General features: G+C 44.9%; 1 long non-coding RNA gene across 7 annotated transcripts in view; it reads left to right on the top strand.

The window, feature by feature from the left end:
• Positions 1-26,489, top strand: part of LOC116448705 — a 72,231-nt gene extending 45,742 nt beyond the window's left edge. For 6 of the 7 annotated variants that reach the window (XR_004242081.1, XR_004242080.1, XR_004242078.1 and 3 more), the window contains 2 exons: positions 377-22,427; positions 24,853-26,487. This is a non-coding gene — a long non-coding RNA (uncharacterized LOC116448705). Of the gene's footprint in view, positions 1-376; positions 22,428-24,852 lie in introns of all 7 variants that reach the window. The other variant, XR_004242083.1, reaches the window with a different exon arrangement.
• The last annotated feature ends 1,397 nt before the right edge of the window (positions 26,490-27,886 follow it).

Here is a 27,886-nt window from a genome sequence, read left to right as displayed (position 1 = left end):
TGCCAACCTGCCCACAAGGTGTTGTTGGAGGAGTGTCCCAGAGCAGTGCTGGGGAAGGTGGGGAACCCCACAGACCCCCTGTGCTCCCTGGGAGGGGAGATGGCTCCATGGTCCCAACTGTCTCTGCACACGGCAGCAAGCCTGGCGGAGAGAGGACAGAGGCATGCAGTGAGGGCTGCTAGGTATGAATCTGGTAACTGCTGTGATTTGGGTCTGCCGTCTACAAACCTATTGCTTTCTTTTTCAAATGTACCCTCATCACCTCAAACCAGCACAGATGTGACTGAAGTTTCAGGCAAAACTGCACTACAAATGTTGCCCCTTTCCTTCTTTTCTACATTCTGCCATTGGATTTATCATTTCCTTTCCATTGCAGGTCTGCCGTCTTCTGGCTGGAGTGTTTTTTATACCCTGTATTATAAGGAAACCCACACATGGGGAAAGCAAGAAAGAAGTAAATGGAAAACAAACCACAGACCCAGCCATTAATCCTTCTGGGGAAAGCATGGCCTGGGCTGCATTCTTCAGCATCTAGACCCATTGTGGGATACACCAGGTGAAAATGGACAGCAGAGTACTAAAGCAAAGAGGGAGCAAAGATTAACATGAGGACTTGGTGGGCTAAGTATAGGCAATTCTTCCCTTCTCCAGTGACTTCTAGAAATGGTGGGGGGAATTCTGCAGCCAATATGATTTGGTTGATACCCAAAATATAACGTAGAGATCTGACAGTAGGGATTGCAGGTAGAAGATTAGGAATTCTCTGGCACAGCTGTCATATTATACTAAGCCTGTTACTTCTCTGTAATCCTAATTGATGCTCTCTCTATTCTGAGCCAGGTTCTCTGGTCGGCCATCATTCCGGGGGGTCTGCTGCTGCTCTCACACTGGAGCCTGTTCTTTTGTGCCTTTCCATGAGGAGCAGCTGAAATCATGAGTTAAATGTTGCTGATATTAGAGAGGACTCCTGGCATCTGCCCCAGACAGAGAAATCAACATGTAATTCATTAAAGATACCCATACCTGTACTGCAAACACATGTGTCCCAGATGGTGCCAGTTCCCATCAGATTCCCATAAGAGGGAGCAGGAAGGGTCCATCCCTACTGAATGCAGACCCCTGCCCTGATGGAACCACCCTGGCTCATCTCCCTGCAGCCTGGCAGAGATGCTCACAGACCTCTCCCAACTTGGTCTACATTTTGACCCCAAACTGCCAAGGAAGGTACCAAATCAATGTATTTTTTGGAAGGGAAGGATGTGGCCTGAGATCTGGTGTCTCAAGACTATGCTCCTTGGACAGTGCTGATCTAGACATTGTCTTACTCGCAGCATTTTTCAAATTGTGTGATTTCCTACAGTTTACAACTACACACAGTAGCTAGAAGTTATGACATGTACCTGACTTTAAAGGACACTGTCATTTAGAAATGCTATGTACATGTTCTGCAAATGTTGTCATAACCTATGTTTTATAGTCTTAGACTGCAATTAATGGGGACAAAAATGGTTCATAATGGTTTGTAGTCTGAGAATACTAGAATAGTTTAGGTCTGTATTTTTTTTCTAAATATAGAATTTTATATTTACTCAAAATAGATCTGTTTGCAGGTTGTGAAGTATTTAATACAGAACACAAGATAAATGCAGTGAGTGGATCTTGACTTGCATCAGGTAATCAAAGCAGGCAGAAAGGGAGGCAAGTGCAGTATGTTGGACAGTGGGTCTTTAACCATGCAGAAAGGTGCAACAGATCAGAAAGTGTCATTATTGTTTCTATTCCTCTGTGGTCTGCAAAGTGCTGGGAGCAGCACCTTGAAGCAGGGAGTGGGGCTGTGTGGGGCCAGGCTTTCCTCCCTATAGGCCATGGACCTCCGAGGCAGCTCAGCGGACCAGTGCAAGGCTTCCGTGCCACCTTGCTGGAGGAGCGGGACAATCCCGTGTCCCCCAGAGCCCCCACAGGGATGGAGTCTGCAGGGGCTTGTGCCCAGCTGGGGCCCAGCGTGCAGCAGGGAGGGGTGCTGAGCTCTCAGCGGGTGGTGCTGGCTCTGGGGGCAGAGCTGGGCTCCCGCTCTCCTGCAGCAAAGGCACTGCTGGGTGCAGCTCTGGAGACTGGCACTGATGCACTTGCATTGCACGGCCATTACTTTCTCAAATAGATATGTCACTTATGTTTTCCTTAATTAAAATTTCTATTTTAAATTTCTAAAGGCTAGTCCTGCCTCTTCACATGCCTCCCTGAACATATGTCTGACCATGGAGCTGTGTGGTGGCTGTTGTCAGAACGCAGGAATGCAGCCTCAGGAACAAAGCCCTGCGCAGGCAAATTTGGCAGAACCTGGGCAGTGTCTGGAGCAGCAGTTAGGAATCTGGGATTGGGAGCTGGCCACGCTGTTATTGACTGGTCTTGCATTCCCAAGAGGACAAATCAGGGCCTTGATTGCCAGGTTTGCTGTTTTAAAAAGCCTTTGCTTTAATTAATGTACAGCCTAAGTGTCATTGTTCTCTTCTCCATTCTGGATTGTTTTTCAGAAAACAAGACCAGTTTAGGAAATTTAAATTTCTCCTAAAATAAAAATTTTATCTAGAGAAGTCCCTCTGTGCTTCCATTCTTAGTATAAACCAAATTTATTTACTTCTGTAGTTGAAATTGCATTACTAAAGAACATAAAGTTTCTTTAATGTTGTTTGATGTTCTTTGTCTGGTTTTGAATGGAAGTTGGGATTATGTGACCATCTTGTGGCTGTAACACTTGTCAGTTCATTTAAATTAATATTTTAGTTTCTTATTTATTATTGCAAGGTTTATTGGTTTGTTAGAAGTAATACCCAAATTTGTGATGCTGAGACGGAAAAGCTGCAGCGTGAGCCCACCTGGAATTCTTGGCATAGGAGAAATGCATTGGGACCAACCATGGATGGGCAGGTTCCAGCGCTCCAGTGGTCTGTCTGTCTGTGTGTCTATTTGTGTGTCTCATGATTTTCAGGTTGCTTTTCATATCCTGATGCAACTGAAAAGTCAGCCTTTTTTTAGAAAAGTGTAGAATCTAATGAGCAGTGTGTCTGAAAACCTCAGCTGTTCCCAGGACACAGGTGAGTGATACAAACCTGGCACAAGCAGGTGACATGTGGAGATGGGTGTCTCGGAAATAAAACATGAAAGGAATCACACAGTGATCTAGGGTGGGCAGTTCACAGGGCCAGAGAGTTGGAGACTTTTACAAAACCACCTTGTTCTTCACCTGGTGCCAGTGGGCTTCAGTTCACAAAGAAAGTAGCTGGAAAAATTAGCCAGAAATAGTTGACCTTTCAAAAGGCCTCTAAAATACAATTACCTGATGTTCACCGAAGTGGTTCATGTGCTTCCCACTCTAAATGATTTTCTAGATTCACCCATGTGTGAATAGCAGTCTGATTTTATGGAAGAGGGAAATGGAGGAAAGAAACTTCAGAAAGGAGAGCAATATGCCAGGGAATTTTACTGGTTGTTTGCTTCAGGGGAAGAAAAGGGCAAATAGATGCAGCCACCTCAAAGTAGCCTTTTGACTTTGAACTTTAAAGGAACATGGGAGAGCTCTGAGGTATTGACAGCACTCGACAGAAGCTGTTCCATGGCGATAGGTAGGAAATTTAGGATCCAGCGGAATTTGCTTTCTTAGCCAGATGACAAATTCTTTTTTTCCCCCCAGTACAGCAAAATTATTACAGCCCCCATTTTCCTTACTGCCTTTTCTTTCCTTCTGCCCTGGGTTGTCTGGTGCAGGAGATCCCATGCCTGTGTGGCCACAGTGCTCACGCCGGGAGCTGGCCATGCCCCCTCTGCAGAGTTTCAGCTCTGACCCTGCACCAAAGCAAGAGAGTTATCTGGGGCTGCAATCTCTAGTGGGCTTTAGGCAAAATACTTTTCTAAGGAAATTATTTCTATGGTTGGCACAAAAGTGCCTCTACCGTGCACCTTTCCAGTGGCGGCTCTGCCCAGGTGCACACAGCAGTCTGGCTTTAATAGTTCACTCTTCTCTTCACTGCCCCCCTGCTCTGATCCCCCCAGCAATGAGGGGCAAAGTGGGGGCAGAGACCACTCCCCATTGTGGGAAAGCAGCAGCATTCAAAAGCCCAAAGACTTTTTGAAACCAGGGAATGGGATTTCCACATATGATGAGAGAGCATATTGTGCAATAGAAACTACATTTGTATGGAAGAAAATTATTTTCAATACCTTGGAACTTGAAGACTTCCATGAACAAAAGCAAGTGACAATTCCCTTCCCCATCTGCATTATCTGACAAAACAAACAAGGTCCCTGAGACAGGTCAGACAAGAGCATCAATGTGGCAGTTGTAGCGCTGAAGCACTTTTCATTTGGTCAAGTATCTAAGTATCTTTGTGGGGAAAAATCCCTGAAGTTTTAACTTTGGATCCAAAGCATTAGACTTGTGATTCCACAGAATTTTGTGACTTTGGAAATGTTCTATTGTTTTTCAGTATAAGCTCATGAACCTGAAATGAAATTGTCCCTTGGGGACAAAACAAAACAGATGAAAAATAAATGCTTGTGTCAGGTCTGGAGACCAAGGGGGTCCTGAGCCATGGTCTTTAATGTGTTTTTTTCCCATCAAGTTCAGGAGCAACTTTGAGCAGGATTTGCTGCAGTTGAGGGAGACAGAAAAAAAAGCTCATATCAAAAATAAAAGAAGAACCCTGAATAAGATTTTTCAAAAAGCCGTTTATTTTCCTATATAAGACATCCAGATCCAAAAGTGAATGGTGAGTCAGGAGTGCACTCAGGTACATGGTTCCAACAGCAGCTCCCAGGCTCCTCTGACTGGGGCTCTGCTGGAAGGCAGGTCAACTCGAGCTCACAGCAGCATAAACATGGGATGATGCGGAGCTCCTCAGGCTTCTGCCTCCTCCTTTTGGAGGCCACACAATGTGCACGTCGTGTTCCTGAATTCATGACTCTTCTGGCAATTTGTTTGCCTGATTCTTAAATGTCTGTGTTCATCTTGGTCTACACCAGTGCCCAGAGCTCTGCCAAGCTGCCAGCAGCTTGCTGAGACCATGGACAGATGCCTCAGCTTCCCACTGAGACTGCGCCCATGTCTCTGCCTCCCTGCCTGTTGCCAGCTGATCCCAAAGGAGCTGAGGAGCTGCCAGGAGGGTATCAAGAGTGCAGCCACACAGAAATGCACTCCCCATGTTCTAAGTGCAGTGTGCTGAGGAGCTAACCCTAGCAGAGAGACTGAAAGATGAGAGTTTCTCCCGGAGCCTGCTTTTAACTCTCCATGGCCCTGTTTGGGAACAGGCTGTAGTCACTACATGCCTTTAGCTTGAACTTGCACTTCATCAGTCTGGGAGGAAGAATGGAAGAAATGTTCTGAGAGAAAATTCCATTTATGTCTTCTGCCACCTGCTAATGGCATATGTGAGCTGCTGCGTGCCAGTAGCCGATGGCAAAGATAACATCACTGTGGAGAAAATTGTGCAGTGCTGAAAATGAGACTCATGTTCCAGATGACCCGATAGTTCAGCTCCTGCTGGGGCCGGGTGTGGGGCCAAGCTTTGCTCACCAACACTCACACAGACACATTCAGTGTGATGGCCTTGCTGGAATCCCAGAAATTAAATTTTTTAGGGCAGGCAAAAGGATAAAAGCTGAAGAGCTTCTGTTCACATCCAGCCCCAAATCAGGCTTTTCTGCATATACCTCCAGCCTAATTACTATGAGCCAGAGCAAGGGAGGCTGACAGGTGGGAACAGCTGTCAGAGTGCCGGGTAAAGCTACTGGTCTGAAAACTGACATAAAGGCAGAGTAGACATGGTGGGCAGCTCTTTAGAAGTAAACATCCATTTACAATGGGATTGTAGAAATATTTGAAGCACTCAACAGCAAGATCCTTGTTGCTTTTCACATTCATGCTGCCTGCAGTTTTTGCTCAGTGAGGGAATTCATAGTGTTTTGTGTGAACCAAGAAGTAATTGTGAGCAACTACTTAAATAGCCCTAATTATGTTTGGAGAAGGCTGGTCCCTGAAAGCAGCTAGGATCTGTGAATAAACATATTGTCACAGGTGACCACATGCTCTATGCATATGGATCTAAAAAAAAGCCACTTTGCTAAGTTTAAATACCTCAAAGAAAAGCTGAGCAGACCCCAGACACCAGCAGCCATGCCTGCCAAAGCAGCGTTGCATGGGGCTCAGCACGGGGAGCATGGCTCGGGGCCTTGCGACCACAGCACATTCCGCCAGCCCGAGGTGTCCTCTTGGGGGACCAGGGCCTTTAAATACCCTATGGACAGAGAAAGATAAAGAGACTGGGTCCCCTGAATGGGGGATGGACAAGCCTAGAGGCTTACCTTGCTTAATCCTTGGGCAAACACAGTCAGTGTCTGCTGAGTCCAGCAGCTGCTCCCACCTGCACCAGCACCAACCCCACCTGTGCCAGCACTGCCCGGCACAGCCGGCCCAGAGCTCCCAGGGGACAGAGGGCACCTGCTCACAGCCTGGAACCTCCTGGGAGTGGAGAGCACCTGTTCTTCCAGCTTGGCTGTGGCCCTTAGCAGAATTTTTGAAAGAGAAAGTCTGTGACAGAGCAAATGTGAAGCTATTGAACATGTTCAGCCCTTCAGCATAGGGGTTGAAGAGTTCACAGTGACGGCTGAGATAAGGCCAAGCCTGGTGGTGGGCCCCAAGCTGCCCCTGCTCCACCGGCCTCCTCCTCCTCCTGCAGTGAGCACCCAGCTGCCTCACCCCACCATTAACCACATCTAGCTTCAGCACAACTTAACAGCATAGAATTATAATATCTTATGACATGGAGATGGGTCAGAAACAAACTCTGTGCCTTTCTGTATTAACCTGGTGGTTCTTTTAACAGCTAGAAAAAATTTCTTAGTATTTGTGGTAATCAGTCACATTTCTTTCCTTTTTGTTCTGTTTTGATCACTGACTGCTTTCAGCACTCCTCGTGCATGGCTTTGCTCAGGGCTTGCGCATTTCTTCACAACCAGCTCTTGTTACTGCAGTACATTGAAGTCAGTGCTAGTGATGGTCACTGTGCAGGGCTGTGCTGAGTCAGCAGCTGCTGGAAGCCCTGTTCAGCATTTTCCCTCCAGGGCTAGCAATGTCCCAAAGAGCCACGGCAGGAAACAAGATGGCTACAGCATCACTCATCTCAGTTTAATTTACTGTCAGATTAAATAAATTTTTTAATCCCCTGTGATAAAAATCTTTGTGATCTCTGTAGTGGATAAAGATATTTGGTCCGGCCAAGTAGCCAGTTTTAAACCAGGCAGTATAAACTCCTTTTTCACAAAGGCAGGTGATTTTGTAATCACTGTATATGCTATATCCCACCAGGAAATTGTTATTCTATAACATCAGCTGCAACACTAAATTTGCTTAGGATTTCGTTGGAATAGTTCGAGTTTTTGGTTTGCTTCATTACCACATCAGAAAGCTGAGTTTCTCTACTATGTGAACAAAAGAGATGAGAGCAGCATATTTTACAAGAATGATGAGCAAGCATCTTCAGTTAGATGAAGATGGGAAGTCTTGTGGTCAGACACCCACTTAAGAGACATACAACTTAGATTGTTTCCACTACTGAACAGATTTTTTAATATTATCTTTAAGCCCCATCTTCCCCATTTAGGACTTTGTGAGGTTCAAGCAATTCATATTTCCTAAATTGATTTCTCACTGCCTCCTATAATCATTCTGGCTGGGTAGGTTTGCTCTTTTGCAACAACCAGATTTAAATATGAGCCAACCTGGAAGAAATAAGTAGCACAGGATGTATAAGCTCTCACTGAGAGAATACCCTCTAGTGCACCTATTTAAAGAATTTATGTTTAATTATGGTGTTACGAGCACTGGCCACGTGCAAGGAAAGCATCGCTTTCCTCAGCTGACACAGATCTGTTCAGCTCAGAAAAGCCAGGATACAGCAGAAAATGTTGTGATGATATCCATTCTCCTCTTGGGCTGGGATATGCAAAGCTTCTCTCAGGAATGACTAAGTGCTTTCCTCCTGGTGTGTTACAGCAGCTTTCCAAGGACCAACCCATGGGTACACAAGAACTCATAAGACAAACACCTTGAGCTTCTAGACTCCTAACTTATTCCCAGGAAACTTCATTACTGACATACACAGTGATGAGAACCTCCTTTGCATTCCCCCATGCACATCTTCTGAAGGATGTACTACAGAGAGGGACAGGATGGCATTTCCTAGCTTTCATCAACATAGATCACTGTACCAGAGCAGCCCTTTGTTTTGTAATAGCAATGATAACATTGGGCATATACCTCCTGTTTCCAGTAAAGAGTCCTCGTTGCATGGCCCAGAACCGAGCACAGCTGAAGCACAGGCTTCGCCTGACATTCCCATTTCGCATCACTCTGGGCAGGGCAGAGAAAGCACTTACAGTGATCCTGGCTACTGCAGGGGAGATACATTCCCCAAAGGCTGTTGGCACCATATATTCAATCCCTCAGCACCAGCAGACACAGGTCAGTGACAAGACAGGTGAAAGAATAAGGCCTGAGGTCAGTAGATGTCCAGTACAGCCACTGAAGCTGCCTGCTTCCAGGAGCTGAGGCTGCCGCTCTTAAGGAAACAAAACTCCTGCCTCGTAGTATACATCTTCAGTTATCACACAAAAAATTTTAAAGCCAAACAACAATCACCTAGCCAAGTGTTTAGGGTGGAAAAATATCAAAAATCAAGATGAGACGGACATGGTATGTCTCCTGCCTTGAATTCCTGGGAATGTTTGTTGGTGGCATGCCTGGTTATGGCGTGCTGGTTGGACACGGGGCCAGGACCGTGCTGTTCATCTACCAGCCTGATCCCCATCCTTCCTTTGGCTGAAGGAGATGCAGGTTAAGCCTGGGTGGGACAACTGCCAGGTATTAGGAAAGATCACTTACGCCCACAGGTCACTTCCCCACCAAGGCGTACCTTGTTCCAGGGGTGTTACAGCCCTCCCCAGTTGTGTGGGACCTCAAGGGGGTTGAGAAAGCCCATGGAGCAAATAAGGTGAATGGCACCAAACTTTCCAGGGGAATCAATTTTGGTGAATGTTGCCCACCTATAATTCAGAGGCACTCTTTGCAGTGAGGCAGTGCAGGCAGGCAGAGCAGTGTTCATGTCAGAATGGTGCAGGTCCTTTTGCTGTGCTACAGCTGAAGCCCATAACGTGGAGAAAGAGAACCTCAGTCACAGGGCTGAGCAGGCAGGGTCAGATCCTGCCACAGTTTTGTCTCATAACTAGACAGACCCCATACTTTTCAAGTTGCAGATCTTAAGCTTTTTGCATATCAGCTTTACAAATGCTAGTCAGTGGTTTTGCCACTTTTCATCTATTAAACTTCTTGGGTTTATCCATGTTCCATCCGGAGTTCCATCCATTAAACCCTAATTTTTCTGCCCTTCCTCACTTGTAAGTGGAAGAGGTCACCTTCACAGAGGCTGGTTCAGGGGAGAGTGGTAGTAGCCATGGAGTGCCCTGTCCAGTGACGTCTCAAATGAAAGATAGGATGGCTCTGAAAAGCATGATAAGTCTTTGAAAACTAAGATAATACCAATGCAGGCCCGTACCTGCTGCTAGCGTGTGAGATTCAGAAGTGCTGCTGCTGAACAGCATTTCCATGCCAGGAACCGGCACCAGCTGCTATGGATGCAAATCAGTCCTGCAGCTGATCCTACAGCATGGGTTCTGGACTCCTCCAGTTCTTGGACTCTTTCACCTCTGCATCACCAGGATTTCTTCAGCACGGTCATTAACAGCTCACACATACCTGCCACACCTTCCAGCACACGCCTCTGCATTCCTCGTCCTGCTCCAAGATCTGCTTTGTTCATGGACTCAGCTCTTGGAGCTCACACTCACTGTGTGATTCACATGGGATCAAGTTATATGAAGTGCTGGCAAGTTGTGGTCATGATGGATTTAGCCCTGTCCTTGAAAGAACAGATCCTGTCACATAACCAGTTGGGATGAATTTTACAACTTGCATAGAGAAAAAATGTACTGGAAATACCTTATCTGTAGTGACAATCTCTGGACCTCAGTACACATAGAAATCCAGTGATGTCCATCGTTTGACATGCATTTGTCTGTTCTGTAACCTGTGACCAGAGTTCACAAGCTTTCTCCCAGCCTCTGCTCAGCTTATAAAGCTTTTCCTGCCATCTGTCACATTTGCCAAGTCTCCAATCCCTGAGTGCTGCCAGTATTTACAGCTCTCAGAGCTGCTGGGGCAGACAGGTCTGTGTGCAGGGATGCAGTACCTGGGAGCTCTGATGGAATAAGCTGAGGGCCCCAGCACCTGACCCTGGAGGGTGCCTGGACTGAAAATGGCACAGGCCAGATGGAAAATGATCCCACCTTCTGCCTTTCTCATCATTGTTCTTACACGGCACAGCAAACCAGAACCTTAGACCAGCACAACTCCTGTTGTTGCTTGCTCTGCAGTCTAGGAAAAAAAACAACCCGGCTCCTCATTTCCACACAAGTGGGAACCAGTAGTGGTTGGCAAATTTCTAGACTTGGCCAAGGGAAAGATCTGAGTCCTTGCTTAATATTAAAAAACTCTGCTGAGGCTGGTTTCATTTTCCATCTTTTTATTCTACTCTCCAATTTTATGTCTTTGTTTTTAAGGTTTACATAGCATCAACTGCTTCTCAAATAGCTCTGTCCTTTAACTGGACTTATGAGCTGTTTACCTAACATGTTACCTGATAATAATTAAAATTATAATGTGGTCTGGAGAAAAAAAAAACAAGAAGTGCTATCTCGGAAGTGTTTGTGAATTTTTACAGTAGACGAGGTGTCCCCAGGCTCTGGGTGGGAAAGATGCCTCACAGATTACCCTCAGTTTCCCCAGCCCCCTTTCTGAACATGCAGGTTGGTGTATAGATAGAGAACTTGTTCATTGTAAAAAGGATGTTGCCGACAGCTTCACTTCAGGCGCTGTGCAGAAGAGCTTCATTTGGGAAAGCTGCCCAGGAGCGGGGATGGAAACACAGTAGTCAGGGGCTCTGGGAAGAGAAGCCTCTGTTGACATCAGCGTGAGGGTGTGCTGGTCAGGGGCTCTGCCAGCCTTCTCAAGGGCAGGATGGCCTGGTGGTAGGAAAGGGCTGTTCTCTGGGACTGATCCCAGCTCACACCTGCTTTGAGGCTGTGGATTCGTTTTGTTGGCTCCCTGCAATACTGTTTTCATTTAGTAAATGACACACCTGGAGAGGTGATATTGCTCCTGACTGCCGCAGAAACTCTTCTGACCACACACCAGCACAAGGCTTTCCCACTCTCTGTTTTGTTTTCTACTCTGAGCTCTGCAGTCTCACACCCATGCTATGCTGGCATACACAAAACTGCACTTTAAAAGTGACCACTCTGTGACCATCACAAAAATCCCTCCTTCTGGTATTTTTGCTAGCATCAGTCCCCAGAACACAGGCCTTAACAAAGGGAACATATTCCCTGATGTGCCAGACAAAAGTTCATGGCTTTGTCTTGCTGAAAAAGAAGTCTTGATTATTCATGCAGTTCCCAATGAGTCACTCCACACCCTTGAATTATTTCTCACAGATGTGAAATGCCTACTGCTGAATTCCTACTCCAAGGAACCTTTTGCATGACTGGTTTATCAGTGAATGTGAGCAGACTCATGATTTAGAGTGCTTCATCATCATGGCATGTGTAAGACTGAACACAATGACTAGGGAAACCAGACCCACCTATTTTTGGTCATAGGTTCAGAGCCTCCAAAATCTGCCAGCAGCCACACAAGAGGTGCTCACAGAGGGCTGGGTGTGTGCACAGGGAAACCCAGTTTACCCTGAAACTCTCAAAAATGGGTTGGCTGAGCGCATATGAATTCAGTCTCAGGGATGATACGGAGACTGAGGTGCTAACCTGAAGGCCAATTTCTGTCACTTTGCACCTTCTTGCTTTCTCTTTTCTGCCAGGAGTGTTTTTCCCACTGGCTACATACTCAGCTGTGGTGCAAGTCACATGTGGTCCCTGTCCCTGTGCAAGCCAAGGAGCTCAGACCTCCTCAGCAGTGAGGGTATGCCCAGCTTGCTGCCCTTAGCCTGCTGGGCTACCCCAACATCCTGCAAGCTGGAAGTGCTCTCTGCTGTGTTTCCCTACAAGGGTGTTAGTGCACATCTCTCTGTATGCTGTCAGAGGCACATGCAAACTTTCATCCACAGCCTGCAGAAGATAGGTGAAAGCCATTTCCCAAAGGCTCTAAGGCCTCTCCCAAAATGAGGGGTAACCAGGCTGGCCTGAGTACATTTCATTTCTCCTACAAAAAAAAAAGGTCTTTCAGGGAACCTTCTCTGAACAAAAACCTCCTCCAAAGCGAGAAGGCAGCTGCAGTAAGGATGCCATGGGGGTACAGACAGCTCAGAGCTGCTGCTCTCAGCTGCACCCACTGTGCACCACGGACAGGAACATAGCCAGGGCAGCTCACCTGCTAACTCTGGGACAGCCTAACACCACGAGACTTAGTCTGGTCAGACAGAATCGTTCCCCTGTACATGCCATGCATGTATCTCACAGGAAACAGAGAGGTTCCTTACCAAAGGGAGCTCTGAGCTCCCTCTCAGAAAGCCCCAGCAGCAATCCCTGTTGGCACACCTGCAGTGAAAGGGCTGACTTGCTCTCACTGATGGCTGCGTTTCAGCAGCATTCCCGAGGAGGTGGCCAGGCCTGGCTCCATATGAGGTTAAGACATTATGTCTGCAATGGGAGATTTTAGGCTGGGATTCCACATTTTTCTCCTGCGGAAGTCTTGTCACTGCAAAACAAAACAACAGCACCCAGAGCCATGTTAAGTCACTGTAGTGATTCCAAAACCCATTATTCCTCTGGCTAATTAAAAAAGCTCCAAACTTGCTCCAAACTGCAAATTTTGTATTTGCATTGGTGAAACTCCCCTCTTCTTTTTATCCACGGATGATCATGATACGTTTTTGTTCAACAATTAATCATTTTTATGTCAGGTTTGACCTGGTTTAGGGATTTAAATTGCATGTCTCACTGAAGAGAATCTCTAGTTGAGATACAAATCTGAGCACCTGTGAAAGACTTCAAGTTTTGTGCACATGCCTAAGTACACGTTTTTAAATGTATGTTTCACTACTTTAAAGGCATCTACACAGAATGTCAGTGGAGGTTGATCTGTCGTCACTGTCTTGTCAGCAGACCCACTGGATTCTGACAGCTGAATAGAGGCCATTAATTAAAACTGCCAGGTTTTGTCAGACCTTTGTCATGCTCCCTAGATACTTCAGTCTTATGCATTTCAAGCATTCGCAGCAGGAACAAGACTAAATCCTTCCGTTTCCCTGCTAAATTCTATGCCTCTCTTTCTAAGAAAGAGAATTTATTCCTGCAGCAATAACCCTTTGCATTTTGAAGCAGAGGTGTCAGTGCAACCTGGTTCTGCATTGAGAAGTGCCAGGGTTAGTGACAACTCCTCAGAGTGAAGCTGTGCAAAAGTTCTGGCATTGACTCCCCACCCTCAGGAAGGTTACAGGGGATAAGGCCACAAGTTTTGCAGGAATAAAGAGCTTTTTTCTTACTTTTCTAAGAAGGCTCTATGCTAGAATAAGCAAACAAAACTTGGACCTGAGTTCAGGTCCCTCTGCTCCCACAGCTATCCTCACTGGAGTCGGTAACTGCTGCTGGGAAGATATGGCTCTCAGATAGTCATCCTTAAAGGAGAAGTGTTAGTTTTGCATGTAACTATGACCTATTTTTAAAATTTTGCTATATATACAAATTTACTCTTTATAGCACATCCATGGACCCTTTGGAGTGTATGCGATGCAGAGCCAGCGGTCAACCCTTAGACTCATGTTTAGAAAACACCAGATTTGTTTGTTTTACATGTTTGTAATCGTCTCTGGCTATATTATCATTTATGAATTTCCGCAGTAGCTTTCAAAGTAATGTTGGTTTGTCTGGATATTGATATTGCTAAAAAGCACTTAAAATGTCAACTACAAGAACAATTGTTTGCTCCTTCTCACTACTACAGCCTAACACAGATGTGAATCATGAGCCATATTGCTACAGCTTCTGAAATCAAAGTAAAGCCAAATAATGTATAGCCCAGCATAGATATATTCCCTAAAGACACAGAAGTGTGGTGCTGCAGCCCCCTATTTTTTAGGAGAAAAGGAGGATATATGGTAAGAGGCTAGTGTCAACTTCTCCCTTCCTAGGTGGTGACTGTGGTTTTGTATGGATAATCTGTTCTTTCCATGCATTGCTCAGAGGTGGATCCTATTCAGAAACCCCTTCCCTGCCCCACTGGATCAGAGGGTTATTTCACCTTCATGTAGAACCCTGTTCAGCTAGAATATCACAGATTTGCCTCTGGGACCAACCTGAGCTGCAACAGAGCACATACAAGACAGGTTTTAGTTCAGACGGCACATGCAGTTTGCACACTTGTGAGGTTTGCTGACAGCAGACTTCCATGTGGAAATCACACCAGTAATGAATATATTCCAAAGGGAATTAATGAAGCACTTTCCATGTGGGTTCCCATGCCTGCAGGGAGGCAGCTATGGAGGTAGGTATCTGGTGTCTCGGATGTTCAAGAGGATTTTTGCACAGCTCACCTGTGGACTCTGGTGGTGGGTTTAGAGACTCCATTGCCCACCACACTGTATCCTCTGAGGCATTGTCTGCAGAGACTAACACAGTAGCCAGGTCCCTTCTCATGGGCCTGCCCATGGAATGAGGGACTCTGGGCCACCTCTGGGCCATCTCTCACATCAGAGTCAGCCTACCTGAGGAGTTCACTTTTCTTCTTCATGGAATGGTGGCATCTCATAAGACCACTTGTTGTTAGCTTATGCACAGCACGGTGCAGGTGTAAGGAATAACCATAATGCTGAATTACAAAGTGGTATGAGTAAGAGCATCTGCCAACGTCTGCAGATATATGAGGTCAGCAAGTTTACATTCCTTCAGGTCAGAGAACAGAACAAGTGTGATCTTATCCCCATGCCAGTTTCTCCACATTGCAAAGTCACCGCAAGGCATGACGACACACCATTCCTGCTCTGGGAGCAAGGGACCGAGGGCTTGTCTGCACTGCCTGGGAGAACAAACTGTAAGGAACAAACAGGCACAAGCAATCTCTAGGTAAGAATGCAGAGGAGAACAAGCTCACTGGTTTTCCCACAGCATGAAGCAGGCAGGCTCACAGTATGTACTGCCAAAAACATATAAATGTTCCCTAGTGAAATCTGACTGTATTTATGAGGGACTGCAAGATCTTAGTGCCCATCCTCACTTGGTGTCTGCTCACCTGGGGAGAAGAAGACGTATTCTATTTAAAGTAATGGATCCAATCTGGTGTCCAGCCCTGCCGAGCCATGAGGGAGATGACAGCATGACAGAAGAAGTGTATTTTCCTTCTCCTCACTTGTTATTCTGTGTGGTCATGTATTAATTCTTAAACTTAACTCTTTTAATTATTTTTATGAACCTTACTGATGTCACTCTGAATATTACTGTTATCTTTATAAATACACAACACCCTTTCTCTAGAAATTTTAGCCATCCAGCCAACATGCCCTATGACTTTGAAATCAGTACAGAAAATTTATCAACAGAATTGAAAATAAAACTAAATTTAGGATGAAAGCTATACCTTATACCCTCAAGGCTTATAAATTTAGTCTTGTCCAATGTATGAGTGCATGTCCCCAAAATTAATATAATTCTGAAAGTTTCATATGTTTGTCAGACAGAACCAGACAATTTTAGAGGCATATGTATGTGTGCAAAACAAAGTTATGGTTACAAAGGCACATCCTGGATTACAGAAAATGTCATATCATACAGAGATTTCCATAAGGATAGGAATTGCTCAGGATTGGCATGGGTCAAGCATAACTTTAAATGCTATTCATTGGGCAATACCCGAAGGATCAGACTCCATCTTGAACACCTTTGCTCACTGTAAACTACACAGTACCTAGATAAGAGCTGAATACATAATAACCAGATTTTTAAATTGATGGCCAAACCCAAACACCTACAAGTGACTGCAGCTATTGAGTAACAAAGAAAGAAGTCAATTTCTGAAGACCTACTTGGATAACACAATTATTCTTTTTGATGCATAAAACTTGAATAGGGCTCTGGGAATTAGAAATATAAAAATAATGTCGATGATGAATTTAAAATGTTCCCCAAACAAGGAATTAAGGAAGTCTTGGGAGAGGTCTTGTGGTGAACTTGAATCTTTTCACAGTTTTTAATTCTAAGTTTTTTTCATCATCTCCAGTGGTTACTTCGCAACTGCTGTGGGCTATTGGATAACCCATCTGGGCAGCACACAGCTCCTGCCACAGGCCAGGATCCCAAAACTGCATGTGCAGCATCTGTCATCCTGGCCCTGCCTATGCTGCTCCTATTTTATAACTGCAGACCTCAAACAATGAACAATGCTTGATAGTCATCAATCTGATTTCAAAAATGGAGTAACTGTGATGTAATGAGATGAAGAAACTCACTCGATACCATTGAATCAATTGATGTCCATACAAGGATTAGACACATTTCCTCATTCCTGGTGCTGTTTGTAACCTACCACAAAAGAACACTAAACCCACTTCTTATGGCCATTCTCCATGCTTCAACAGACCATGGCATCAAAGGACTAGGCAATAAATCTTCACTTCTCACAGTTTGGTTTTTTTTTTAAAGAACGTCTGTTATGAGAGAAAACAGGGCTTCAGCAGCTGCAGGAAAGAGCCCTCACTGTGCATTCTTTCACCATGTAGTTCCTCTCACATTCTGCCTTTCTGTTCTCTCACTGTGCTCCTGAAGAACCCTGAGTCCAATCAAGTGTTAAGGCCTGCAGTACCATTGCTATAGATCAGATTCTGATCACTTTATTCATTAACAAAAGGGTTTCCTTTTGTTAGTGTGTGAACCAGCATTCTGTCTAGTGAGGTTCCTTATAGACCAGAACGTCACTGTGCTATGCAGTACCCAGCTTTGTCTGCTCTGGATTTGCAGATCCCCAAATGTCTTAATTTACCATGTACTACTCCCTATAAACATAGCTGCAAAAATAAGGGATTGTCCTGAAGTCATGATCCTACCAGAAGCATCCTGTTATAAAGCTTTTTCTTTCACAGCCGAGTGGGCCAGTGCCAGTAACCCCTGCAGCAGTGTGCCCAGGTAGAACAAGGGCCAGCAGACACTACCAGGGTGTGGGTTTCATTTCAGCAAGAGGAGCCTGAAAAATGTTAAGTCTAATTATTTACAAAGTGAAAACAGGGTTACAGGGATCCTACCTGCATGCAACCGTCTATGAGTCATGGGAGGAAGTAATCCATGGTCCACATTCTACAGGGAAAAGCCATATGGACTTGTCACTTGGGGTTCTTTGTACAGAATGCAGGTCCCTGTCAGGTTCCTGTCACTGGCTCTATTTCACATCCCACAGTTTGTCTTTGGGAGCAAAATTCCATATCTACCCAGTTCTACCTAAACTGGTTTTGGTTATGCTGATGTGACTTAAATGCACACTCTGATGTCAAACCCCTGCCAATGTGTGGCAGACAGCAGGCTCTGGCTTGCAGTCCTCCAATTGCTGTGCTCGAGAGCTTTGATGACCACCAGCTCTGGGGAGCCACTGCAGCTCCATGGCAGCCAGCAGCACTGACTGTCCACAGAATATCTTACACTGTGAAGCCAGCACACTCCTTCCTGCCAACACATGTGCAAAGGGGGAAGCAGGAACGAGAAAGCAAATGCAATAGGGAAAGATATAAACTGAAAATGTGGGAGGGAACTGAAAGCATCTCTCTTCTCCTTGCACAACTTCAGCTCCAGCTTTCCAAGCTTCTGCTGTGCATCACCTCTTCTACATGCAGAACAGAACCTTGCTTCCCTTGTCTGAGAACACATGAAGAAGTACAGGTTCAAAAGTCCTTCAGTCATTTAACACTCAAAATCACTGTTCACCCCATATCCTACATGGTACCAATTCATCTGCAAAAACAGAGATGCAGAAACAACAGACTCGTGCAACATGCATCATACACTCCAAAATATGCTCAAGAGAGCTTACACAGTGCACTGCTCAGTGTTCACAGGAGTAAGCAGAAGATCAAGAAACCCTGGATTTTACTTTGGGCACTGACTTGGTCTGAAACTTTAAGTGAATAATTTCCAGTTTAGGTTTCAGTTTTACTGCCTGAAAAAAAATTGGAGATATTATTTATAAAGCTTGGAGAACTTCCACAAAATTTGCCTAAAATCCACCCGTTAATTACATTTCAACAGAAGCTGAGATGTGTCTGTGTACCCTTCACAGAAGCAGCACTCCAGAAACAGTTCATGGTACAGAAGAGCTGGCGTATTTCTTTTAACAATGGGATGAATAATGGTGTTGAAGGCCTGGTTCTGGGAAGTACACTGGAAGAAAACGGGTATTTCTTTAGGCATCATGCTATGGGAAAAGATATTTATATATGTCAGAGTTCTTGAAAACAGCAATTTCAAATAATTTCAAATTCTATGTGTACTGCCATGCTAGTCTGAACATCATGCCTGCATGCACAGATTTAACTTTAAGGAAAAAACCTACCCCCTTCCTGCTACTTGTGTGTACATTGGTATTGCTTAACCTTCACATTCTTAAAAAGCTCACCGTGAGCCTTCTCACATGCTAAATCTATCCTACTAGGTATTTACTTACCATTACAAAAGTCTTTTACCACATGAGTAAACACAGAAATATTTACACAGGTTAACTGTGATATTGGTCTACATAGAATAAATAAATAATACACTGTTCTGTATTTCAGCACCCTGTTTCCACATCATTTTTCTTCCTCTGACTTGTTCTGACCTATGTGTACTCCCAAAGACCTCACTGATGTGATCCCCTGCCAGCCAGAGTGGGCTGTGACTGGGCAGGCTCACCCTGAGTATCACCTCTGACTTAGTGAGGCACAGTATCACCATCAGACCGCAAATTAGGCCCTGGCTGTCTTGTTGCAGGAGCTGCTTGCCACAGTCCTCCTCAGCCAGGTAGAGAAGAATAGGAACATGCCCACCACCCCAGTCTCCACCTCTGAGAGTGATATTTTCTCAGAGCCTACATCCTTTCCTTCAGCAAACTTCCACTTACAGCTCACACCTTGTGCCCAGCTGGTTTTGCATCAGTTCACACACGCCAGCAATCAGCTCGCTAGCAATGAGGGCTATTGGGGATGGGCCACACAACTCACAGGCAAATATCCCCACCACAGAATCTGACACCTGGGGGGACTGCAGCAGACCTGCTTTCAGAATTGTGTTCCATCCCCTGTAGAGCACCGTGCCACCTGCCAGCCGGTTACAGGACAATGTTGACCTCAGCTATTGACTATGGCCTTTGTTATGGGCACCAGATGAGACGGAAAAAAGTCAGCTCCGAGTTAATTTGATAGAGAAATGTCCTGAAACTTAAAAAACACAGCACATCTTTGATCTAGACAGTGCTCAATTCATAGTAAGATCTGTAATCTTCTGAGTACCTCACTGAGGGGAGAAGGTGAGGTGGCTTTTTTATGGGCAGCATAACGCAACCAAAAGACCAGGAAAATCACAAAAAACCTTCTTCCGTTCTCCTTCAGCTGATCTTTTTTTTGTATGACTGCATCATTTAAAACTGTTTTATGACTTAAAACTGAATAAACACCGAAACCTCCTATAGTGGAGAGACCACAACAAAACTGCTTACCAGCTGAATTAGTCATAATGCCCACTGCTACGTGGTGCTGGAGTGAGTTATCTACGGAGTGAGTATCAGCTAGGACAAGCACGATTGTCCATGGAGGGAAATCTACACCACTTGTGGTGTTCTATAATCAAACCTTGTCTGACTAATACTTTAGTAGAGCAGATGACTTTTTTTTCCCATTTTCTAACATTATGTAAAAACTGAAAAAGAAAACAAGTGAAGAATAGAGGTCAAATTTGTGCTGACCTGGAACAGGGTTATTCAAGAGGTAGAACAAGACCAAAAGCACTTTAGAGGCAATCTGATGGGGGCCATGCTTATTTATGTGACTTGAAATTGTTATTTTCCTAAAGAACACGGAAGAAAAGGTGAACACAAAAAGGTGAATAGACAAGTGTAAAATTTACTACTTCCGAGAAAAATAATTCATATACTTTCACAGAGTAAATCTCCTTACAGATATTTGATAATATACTCCATAATAAATGCCAAGTATCTCATTTTGTTGGGGTGGCCCAGTCTTAAATGGATGCAGATTTTCTTCACAGGTTTGTCACCACAGTGTAGAAGTGACAGGTACTCTTGCAGTTCACTGCACTTAGAGAGGGATTCACCTCTGGATTTTCTACTATTTTTCTGAACCATGTTTGGTTTTAGTATAAACATATCTGACATATTTTCCTAGTATGTGTCTGAATACTAAAAGAACCAGTCACAACAACCTGATGCCTGCAGCTCCAGGCAGATTCAGAGTGATTTTTAATCCCTGTGCCATCCCCTGCCAGAATCAAACCACAGCACATGCCACAGCACGGCAACAGTGAGAATACATGATCGCCACTTCAGCTCCAGCAACAGTTACTGCATGTGTAATGTTTGAATGCTCTGGTTGTTTGTCCACCTTAATTTCAGATACAATTAGAAACTGCTTGAGAATTCCAAAGGCTCTGCTCCTAGTCTAGGCTTAAGTTAAATCATTGGCAATGCCTGCACTTGACTGGTATTTTAATGGATCTGTGCGTAGAAAGTGGTTAGAAACCGCTTCCTCATGGTAAGAGACATCGCTCAAACTTGGTAAGTGCTTGCTGACGCCTGTTTCCAAACTGGATTTTGATGGGAATTCTGCTTAAACTATGATTTCAAACTCAATTCCTGTATCTCATGTATGCCTGACACTACTAATTTCAGTTACCCAATTCCATACATTTTTAAGAGACAGCAATACAACATCAAGACTGAATTCCACATGATATTTGCACTTCTCAGTAAATTTATCCACAAATAAAGAAGTCACAGTGTGTTTCTAATTTTAGAATTAATACAGACTAAAAAACCGTGTGAGAATTAAACTTTTTGATGTTGCAGAACTACTTTTTTTTGTAGCATCGATTAAAGTTTTTCCTAGCAGAAACTTGTTTCCTTTTTATGGCTTTGTATGTCATGCTACAGCAAAAGAGCAACTTCCTTTCTGGAAAAGGAAGGGCAGCAAATAATTTTGTTATGCATCAATATAGAAATGTTACTAATAAAATGGCTTAGCCCTTAACTTTGTCTACTACAGAACGGTGACCACTAAGGAAAAATATTTTCAGTGATAGAGGTTTGGGAAGCCAGAAACCCAGTTTTGTTTTCCATGTTCTTAGCACATTGCTATTTGCTTTTTGCAACCATTAATGTAAGGTAAATTCCATTGATGTAAATAGGATATAGAATTAGCAGGTGTACCTGAGACTCACTGCATGGTTAAATATAACCCTGTCAAGCAGAAGGGGAAACAACAGTTGCTTGTTAGAATCAACTGAAAGAAGATGTCTGCCTTTGTCCAGTGGAACAGTTTGGTCTGACACTAATGAGCTCTGAAGGTGACTCCACACTTTTCTTACTGGGAGGACTCTCATGAGCTGGGAAGAGATAGTTCTTTCTGACAAATATTTTCTCCATTCTCTCATGTAATGTACTTGCTGATGATCACAAGAGCCAGTGTCAAATGGACTCACATGCACTATCTTGTGACATCAGTTACAAAAAAAAAACCAGTTACCACTTCTCCAAACAGCATCTTAAATATAAATCTTGTTTTAGAACAACTACAAGTGTTAATGAGTGGGGGAACTGCTAGACAACTAACTTAGGATCCAGTTCTGGTAGTGTAAAGGTGAAATACTGGGGGTTTATGGGATAAACCCATAAATGCTGTGCCAGACAGCGCTTTTGTGCTCACCTTTTGATTGGGCTCTGGATAAAAGCCTGTTATGAGTTCTCCAACAGGAGACCATCTGAGATGCTCTGAGATCCATTGCTGCTGTTCTGGGAATGGCAGTAGCTAACAAAAATAGGCTTTTTACTGCATCAGAGACAAAAGGAACAGCAGCAGTGGCAGTAACAGCAGGGCAGGTATGTCAAGAAAGGGCAGACTCCCCCAGGTGCAAGCTACCTGGACCTGGGTGCTCAAGAAGCCTTGATGTTGCCTGAGCAGTCCACACCTTGTGCCAAAGCCAGTGCAGTCACACTGACCTCCTGATTCTGATACCACTGCCCATCTGTACTTCCAGGCCTCTCTACTGATGTCACAAGGACATTTGGTCAGCTGCAGCCCCGGGAGACAGGAGACATGTGTCTGGGTGGCCAGCTGTGCACTGCCCAGGTCAGTGACACTAATGGTAACACCACCACAAGATTTCTCCTGAGATAGAGCCAAAGCCCAACTCTACTGTTCCTGTGTCTGGTTTGTATGTACTGCATTTTGTGCAGATCCTTCCCCATCCCAACCTGGCAGCTGCCACGCCACACTTGCTGCAGAGCAATGCTGGTGCTGAACATCCACGAGTTCCCGTCAGGTGCTGTCAGGTTCATTCAAACAACAGCAAGTGGGACTGTGGTTGGAAAAACAGCCAAAAATCCTCCTCTCCTTCTTTTGGAGGGAGTCTCTATGTCCTGGCTAGTCCCCACAGAGACCACAGCTCCTCTTCCTGGAGACAACTCCATGTCGAGAGCCTCTAATGACTTTCAGACATCTTAACAGAATCCAAGCCCTTGAAAAGAAAATTCCTAGTCTTAACTTGCAGAATTTACAAGCTACTTTTTATCCACATGGAATTATTTATAGTGTGAGGAAAAAATCCTCCTCCCAAATGACAATGCTGAGTATACCACCTCTTTGCAATGCATTACTAAAGAGTTCCCACACCATTTTACACCCACAGGACAATTCCATTGATCAAACTTCTCATGGAGAATCTGCTAGGGCTTGCCAGGAAACAGGTAATTACTATGGGAATCCTAGTAGTGTATTTTAAGTATTGTGGTATTTTTCATTAACCCAGTAGTTTGTATCACTTCCATCAGTTTACTCTGACAAATGTCAGAATATTCACTTCCCCAAATGTTCTGTTTTCCCATTTTTCTCAGGCTCCAAAAGCAGACCCCTGAAAGTGGTTTGAATTTGCAAACCCAGATACACACTGAGATCACTTCTTCAGCATTAATGAAGGACAACAAGACAAGTTGTGCCTGTTCTTTTAATCATGCTTATAATGGAAGTGCTCAATTATAAAATAATAATAATAATAATACAAAATGCAGATCCTCATAAACAACTATTGCTTGTTTACCCCCAACACTTTTAGTTTTGCTCAGGAAGCTCTCCATTTCACTGATGATTCTATTTCAATGGATTTCAGAACTACTTGTATAAGTTTTAACACAAAATTAACAGCAGAAAAGCAGAGACTTATGTGAACAGACTTTAGGTTTATATTCAACACATCATTTTAGTGTCTGATAGCATGAGTGTTTCAGTAGATGCAGTTACAGATGTTGATAGCAGCTGTACAGCTGGATGAAAAAAGCAAGAATTAGCCACAGAAGTGTTATTTTTTGGATATATATTTTGCATACAGATTCCATGTGAAGACAGGGAATCCATTAGTCCACTACCTGCTACAAATCCCACATTTGTGCTTTTGTAGAAAAGTTGCAGCTAATCCAGACTGTAAGTTTTATGTAGCATGTTTATGGAAAAAAGGCCAGAGAACCAGTTTTGGCTGATCACTGTCTCATGTCCCACCTGATGTGGCAGCAATAGATCTGTCAAAAATTACTCAGAACCTAAATACGTAGAAGTTTCCCCACACCTTTATTTATCTAGCTCCAACCTCTGGTTTTGAATTCCTGCTTCACCAGCAAAAGGGGAAGAAAGGGCATTGCACTTCTGGCAGTGAAATGTGAGGGGTGCAGGTACGCATTCACCTTTGAACCTCAGGATCTCACATACTTGAACCAAGTGGATGTTGTCTCAGCTAGTTAACACAGATACTACCACTCCAAACAATCAGGACTCCTTGGAAAGCCTATTTAAATAGGCCATCTAAACATTATTATTATGGAGTTGCAATGGCTTTAATGTCTACTCTGTAACTGCTCTCTCATCTTAAAAACAGACCATCTTTCCTCTCCACACTTCCTCTTAGTCTTCTACCCCAAGTATTACATAAGTCCGTACACTTCAGGAGCTCAGTCCTGAAAATGGATCTGTGACTGCAGATCAAGCCGTGCCACATAGTACTTATTTAAAGTATCTGACAAGCTCTCTGAAGTTTGTCTATGTTTCCTTTTTGCTTAGACAACATATTAAAAACAAATGTGCTGCCATTATTCATGCTTTTAACACTGAGAGGTAATTGATAAAGCTGGTAAAAAGTCTGAAGAATGGTTTATACACAGAGCAAAGTGGTTACTTACTGTTCAAAGAGAGGTTTTCAAGAAAATTAGCAACCTAGATTCTAGGAAATCCAGCAATGAATTATTGAAATATCCATTAAAATAAAACCATGCCAAACAGAAAGATTTCAGACACACCAAGTATATCAAAGAGATGTGGATTTTCTCCAATATTGATACCAGTCAATATGATACCATATTGAGTATGGTGTTGATACCATAGTCAATATGATACCATATTGAGTATGGTGTTGATACCATACTCAATATGAATTTGAAATATATGAGAGAGTATGCTGCTGAACTCCACATGAGCTATCTGAAACTGTTCACATTTCTCTCTTTACTAGGTTAAATGAAACCTGATCTGGATTCCACTTGATCATAAGACTGGAATGCTGAAAATGCTGTAATCTATTTATACATCGAATTGAAGAAACATTGCATGTCTTTGAATTTCACTGCATTCCAGTGTATTAACTAAATAGCAACAGCTTACAAACTGTTTCACGTTCAGACTGAGAAAGAAAAGACAGACCAACCTGACTTATTTATCCTAAAGCCAGGATTGATTTCCTGGTTTTAAAACTATGGCCCAAACCCAAGCCTGCTCTGTGCCTTCCATAAAAGCTGTGTTCTTGCAGCAGTAATTCATCACTAGTGCCAAAACATGGTAGTTGCCTTATGAAGATTTCCAAATCCACAGTTCTTTTTCAGCATCAAGAACATACTACAACCCCAAACTAGATTTGCAGCTCAGATTTTGTTCATACTTCTCTTCCCTCTGCCTCTAAACCACTAATGGTTCAAAATACAGCAGACAGCAAGGCTGAGAACAACTGTGTTAATAAGAACAGCCAAATCACACAGATGAAAACCATAAAGGGGCTTATATAGCCCAGAAGGTATGGGCAGTAACTCATCTACCAACAGACCACCTCAGACCCCCCTAGTGAAATAGCAGTCTCCAGCTCCACAGAACGCTGTCATTTCCCTCAATTGTTTACAGAATCCTTCAGGTGTGCACAGTGGTGTTTCACACATTATTTTGACGAGAGGAACTACTCCTATTCAAACACCACAACTGGGAGCAGCAGCACAAGATCTACAGAAAAAGCAAAGGTGCTCATCATGAAGAAGAGCATAATATGCTAAAGGCCTGTCCGTTGATCTGTACAAATGTACGTGCTAGATTTTAACATCTCTCAGTGAAGTAAAACACAGCTGCCATTGACATTTGATGGGTTTTGCCATTGACTTGAAAGGGGTCAGGATCAGGCTAACAACAGCTGATGGCATTTCATAACATTTATTCATTTCTGCTCACACTTTCAATGTGTTTCAATGTGTGAAACAGTGTCCATTTGTTTTCAGTTGTCATTCCTATAATTTTTTTCATTACTTGTTGGATTTAGTGCCCATTATTTTCCATGTAGAAGACTATGAACACTACAAAGGCAAAAAGAGCAATTTTTTTAGAGTCAGGGGAGAGGAAAATTCTGTGCTCTTTGTCACATGAAACTGTAAGAAGAGCCTGAAGCTAAATACTGCAAATACTATTCATGGTTCTCTGGATAGTTAGTGGCCCTTATAAATGCAAAAATCCCAGTAACACATTCAAATAACTGCCACCGAAACCTGCATGGGGATCCTCCTAGTGAAGTGTGTAATGGAGAAGGTGACAGAGAGAGTGAGGAAGAATTACCCAAACCTCTGTCAGGCAACACAGGAGCACTAAGAAGGAGCCTGCTGCTCTTCCACTGCCTGGTCCATCTGTCCTGTCCAGATCTTAAAAACCAGGCACATGGACACCAGAGGGTCCCAGTGCTGGTGCTCACACACACACAAACAGGAGGCACGTGGGAATTCCTTTTAACTAACTGTGGCAAATGTTTTTCTTGAAGGAAAAAAGGGAATATGTACATGCTTGACACTTAATAAAAATATCAGTATGTTTGTGCCCAACATAGTGGAATATTGTTCAGCACTAATTCAACATTGCAAAACTATTATCAGTGTAACACTGACAAGGCCATTGTGTGGTTTACTGTGTGGATCTTGGCTAACCTGGCCATGGACTGTAGCAATTTTTATACTTGACTTTTCAGAAACCTGTCTGATTTGTTAGTGAATCAGCTCGCCTTGTTCATTCTTGTTCCTTATCCTTTCACTATTTTAGCTTTTATTAATTTCCCTTTCTTCTTTGCTAGACCACACTAAATGTCACAACAACCCATTCCTCATTACACTCATTACAGTGTCATCCTGGCCTGCGTCAGGAGTAGTGTGGCAGCAGGACCCGGGCAGTGATTGTCCCCCTGTGCTGGGCACTGCTGAGGCACCTCAAGTGATGTGTCCAGTTCTGGCCCTCAGTTGAGGAAGGACCTTGGGGCGCTGGAGTGGGTCCAGGGAAGGGAATGGAGCTGGAAAGGGGCTCAGGCTGGAGCAAAGGAGGCTCAGGGGGGACCTTGTGGCTCTGCACAAGTCCCTGACAGGAAGGGGCAGCCGGGGGGGTCGGGCTCTGCTCCCAGGGAACAGGGACAGGAGGAGAGGGAACGGCCTCAGGCTGGGCCAGGGCAGGCTCAGGGTGGACATCAGCAGGAATTTCCCCATGGAAAGGGTGCTCAGGCCTTGGCAGGGGCTGCCCAGGGAGGTGTGGAGTGCCCATCCCTGGAGGTGTCCAAGGAAGGACTGGACGTGGCACTCAGTGCTCTGGGCTGAATGACAAGGTGGGCTTTGCTCACAGTTCGGTCTCAGAGGTCTTTTCCAGCCCAAACACCTCTATGGTTCTGTGATTCTGTGCCCCTGTGCTGCTCCCGGCTTTAGCGTTGGTCCAATCGCACCGAGAGCCGCCGGCGCAGCCCGGCCCCGCCGGATGGGGGCGCTCTCTCGCGTTCGCTCGCGCTGCGGCGGGGCCGCGTACTCGCCTCCGGCCGGGTCTGCGCGCGGCTGGGCGCGACCAACCGCCCAGGGAGGAGGGGGGAACTCGGCGTGGGCCGCCATATCCCAACTGTCCCCCGCAGGACGGGCTCCCCCTCCACCCCCGCGCCGCGCTGCTTTGCGCCGGGCCGTGACGTCACCCACCGGGGGGCGTGGCCACGGCGCTCCCAGGGTGCAGCGCACAAGTTGAGCCATCTTGGGCGAGAGGAGCTGCGGCCCTACCGCGCTCCGGGAGCTCCGGGGCCGGCGCAGCGCAGCGGGTCTGCCCGCCCGCGGCCGCTGAGCGCCGCTCCCCGGGCCGCCGCGCCGCCGGCACCCCGCCCGCGGCGGGGGTTTGCCCGTGGGGCGAGCCCGCGGGCCGGTTGCGAGCAGGATGCGCCTGGCGCTGGTCTCCAGGTAGAGCGCGGAGACAGCGGGGGGCGGGGGGGGGGGGGAGACGGGGCC

This window comes from Corvus moneduloides, chromosome 10 (assembly GCF_009650955.1).
Source record: "Corvus moneduloides isolate bCorMon1 chromosome 10, bCorMon1.pri, whole genome shotgun sequence".
Lineage (NCBI taxonomy): Eukaryota > Metazoa > Chordata > Aves > Passeriformes > Corvidae > Corvus > Corvus moneduloides.
This window is presented reverse-complemented; position numbering and strand designations above follow the sequence as displayed.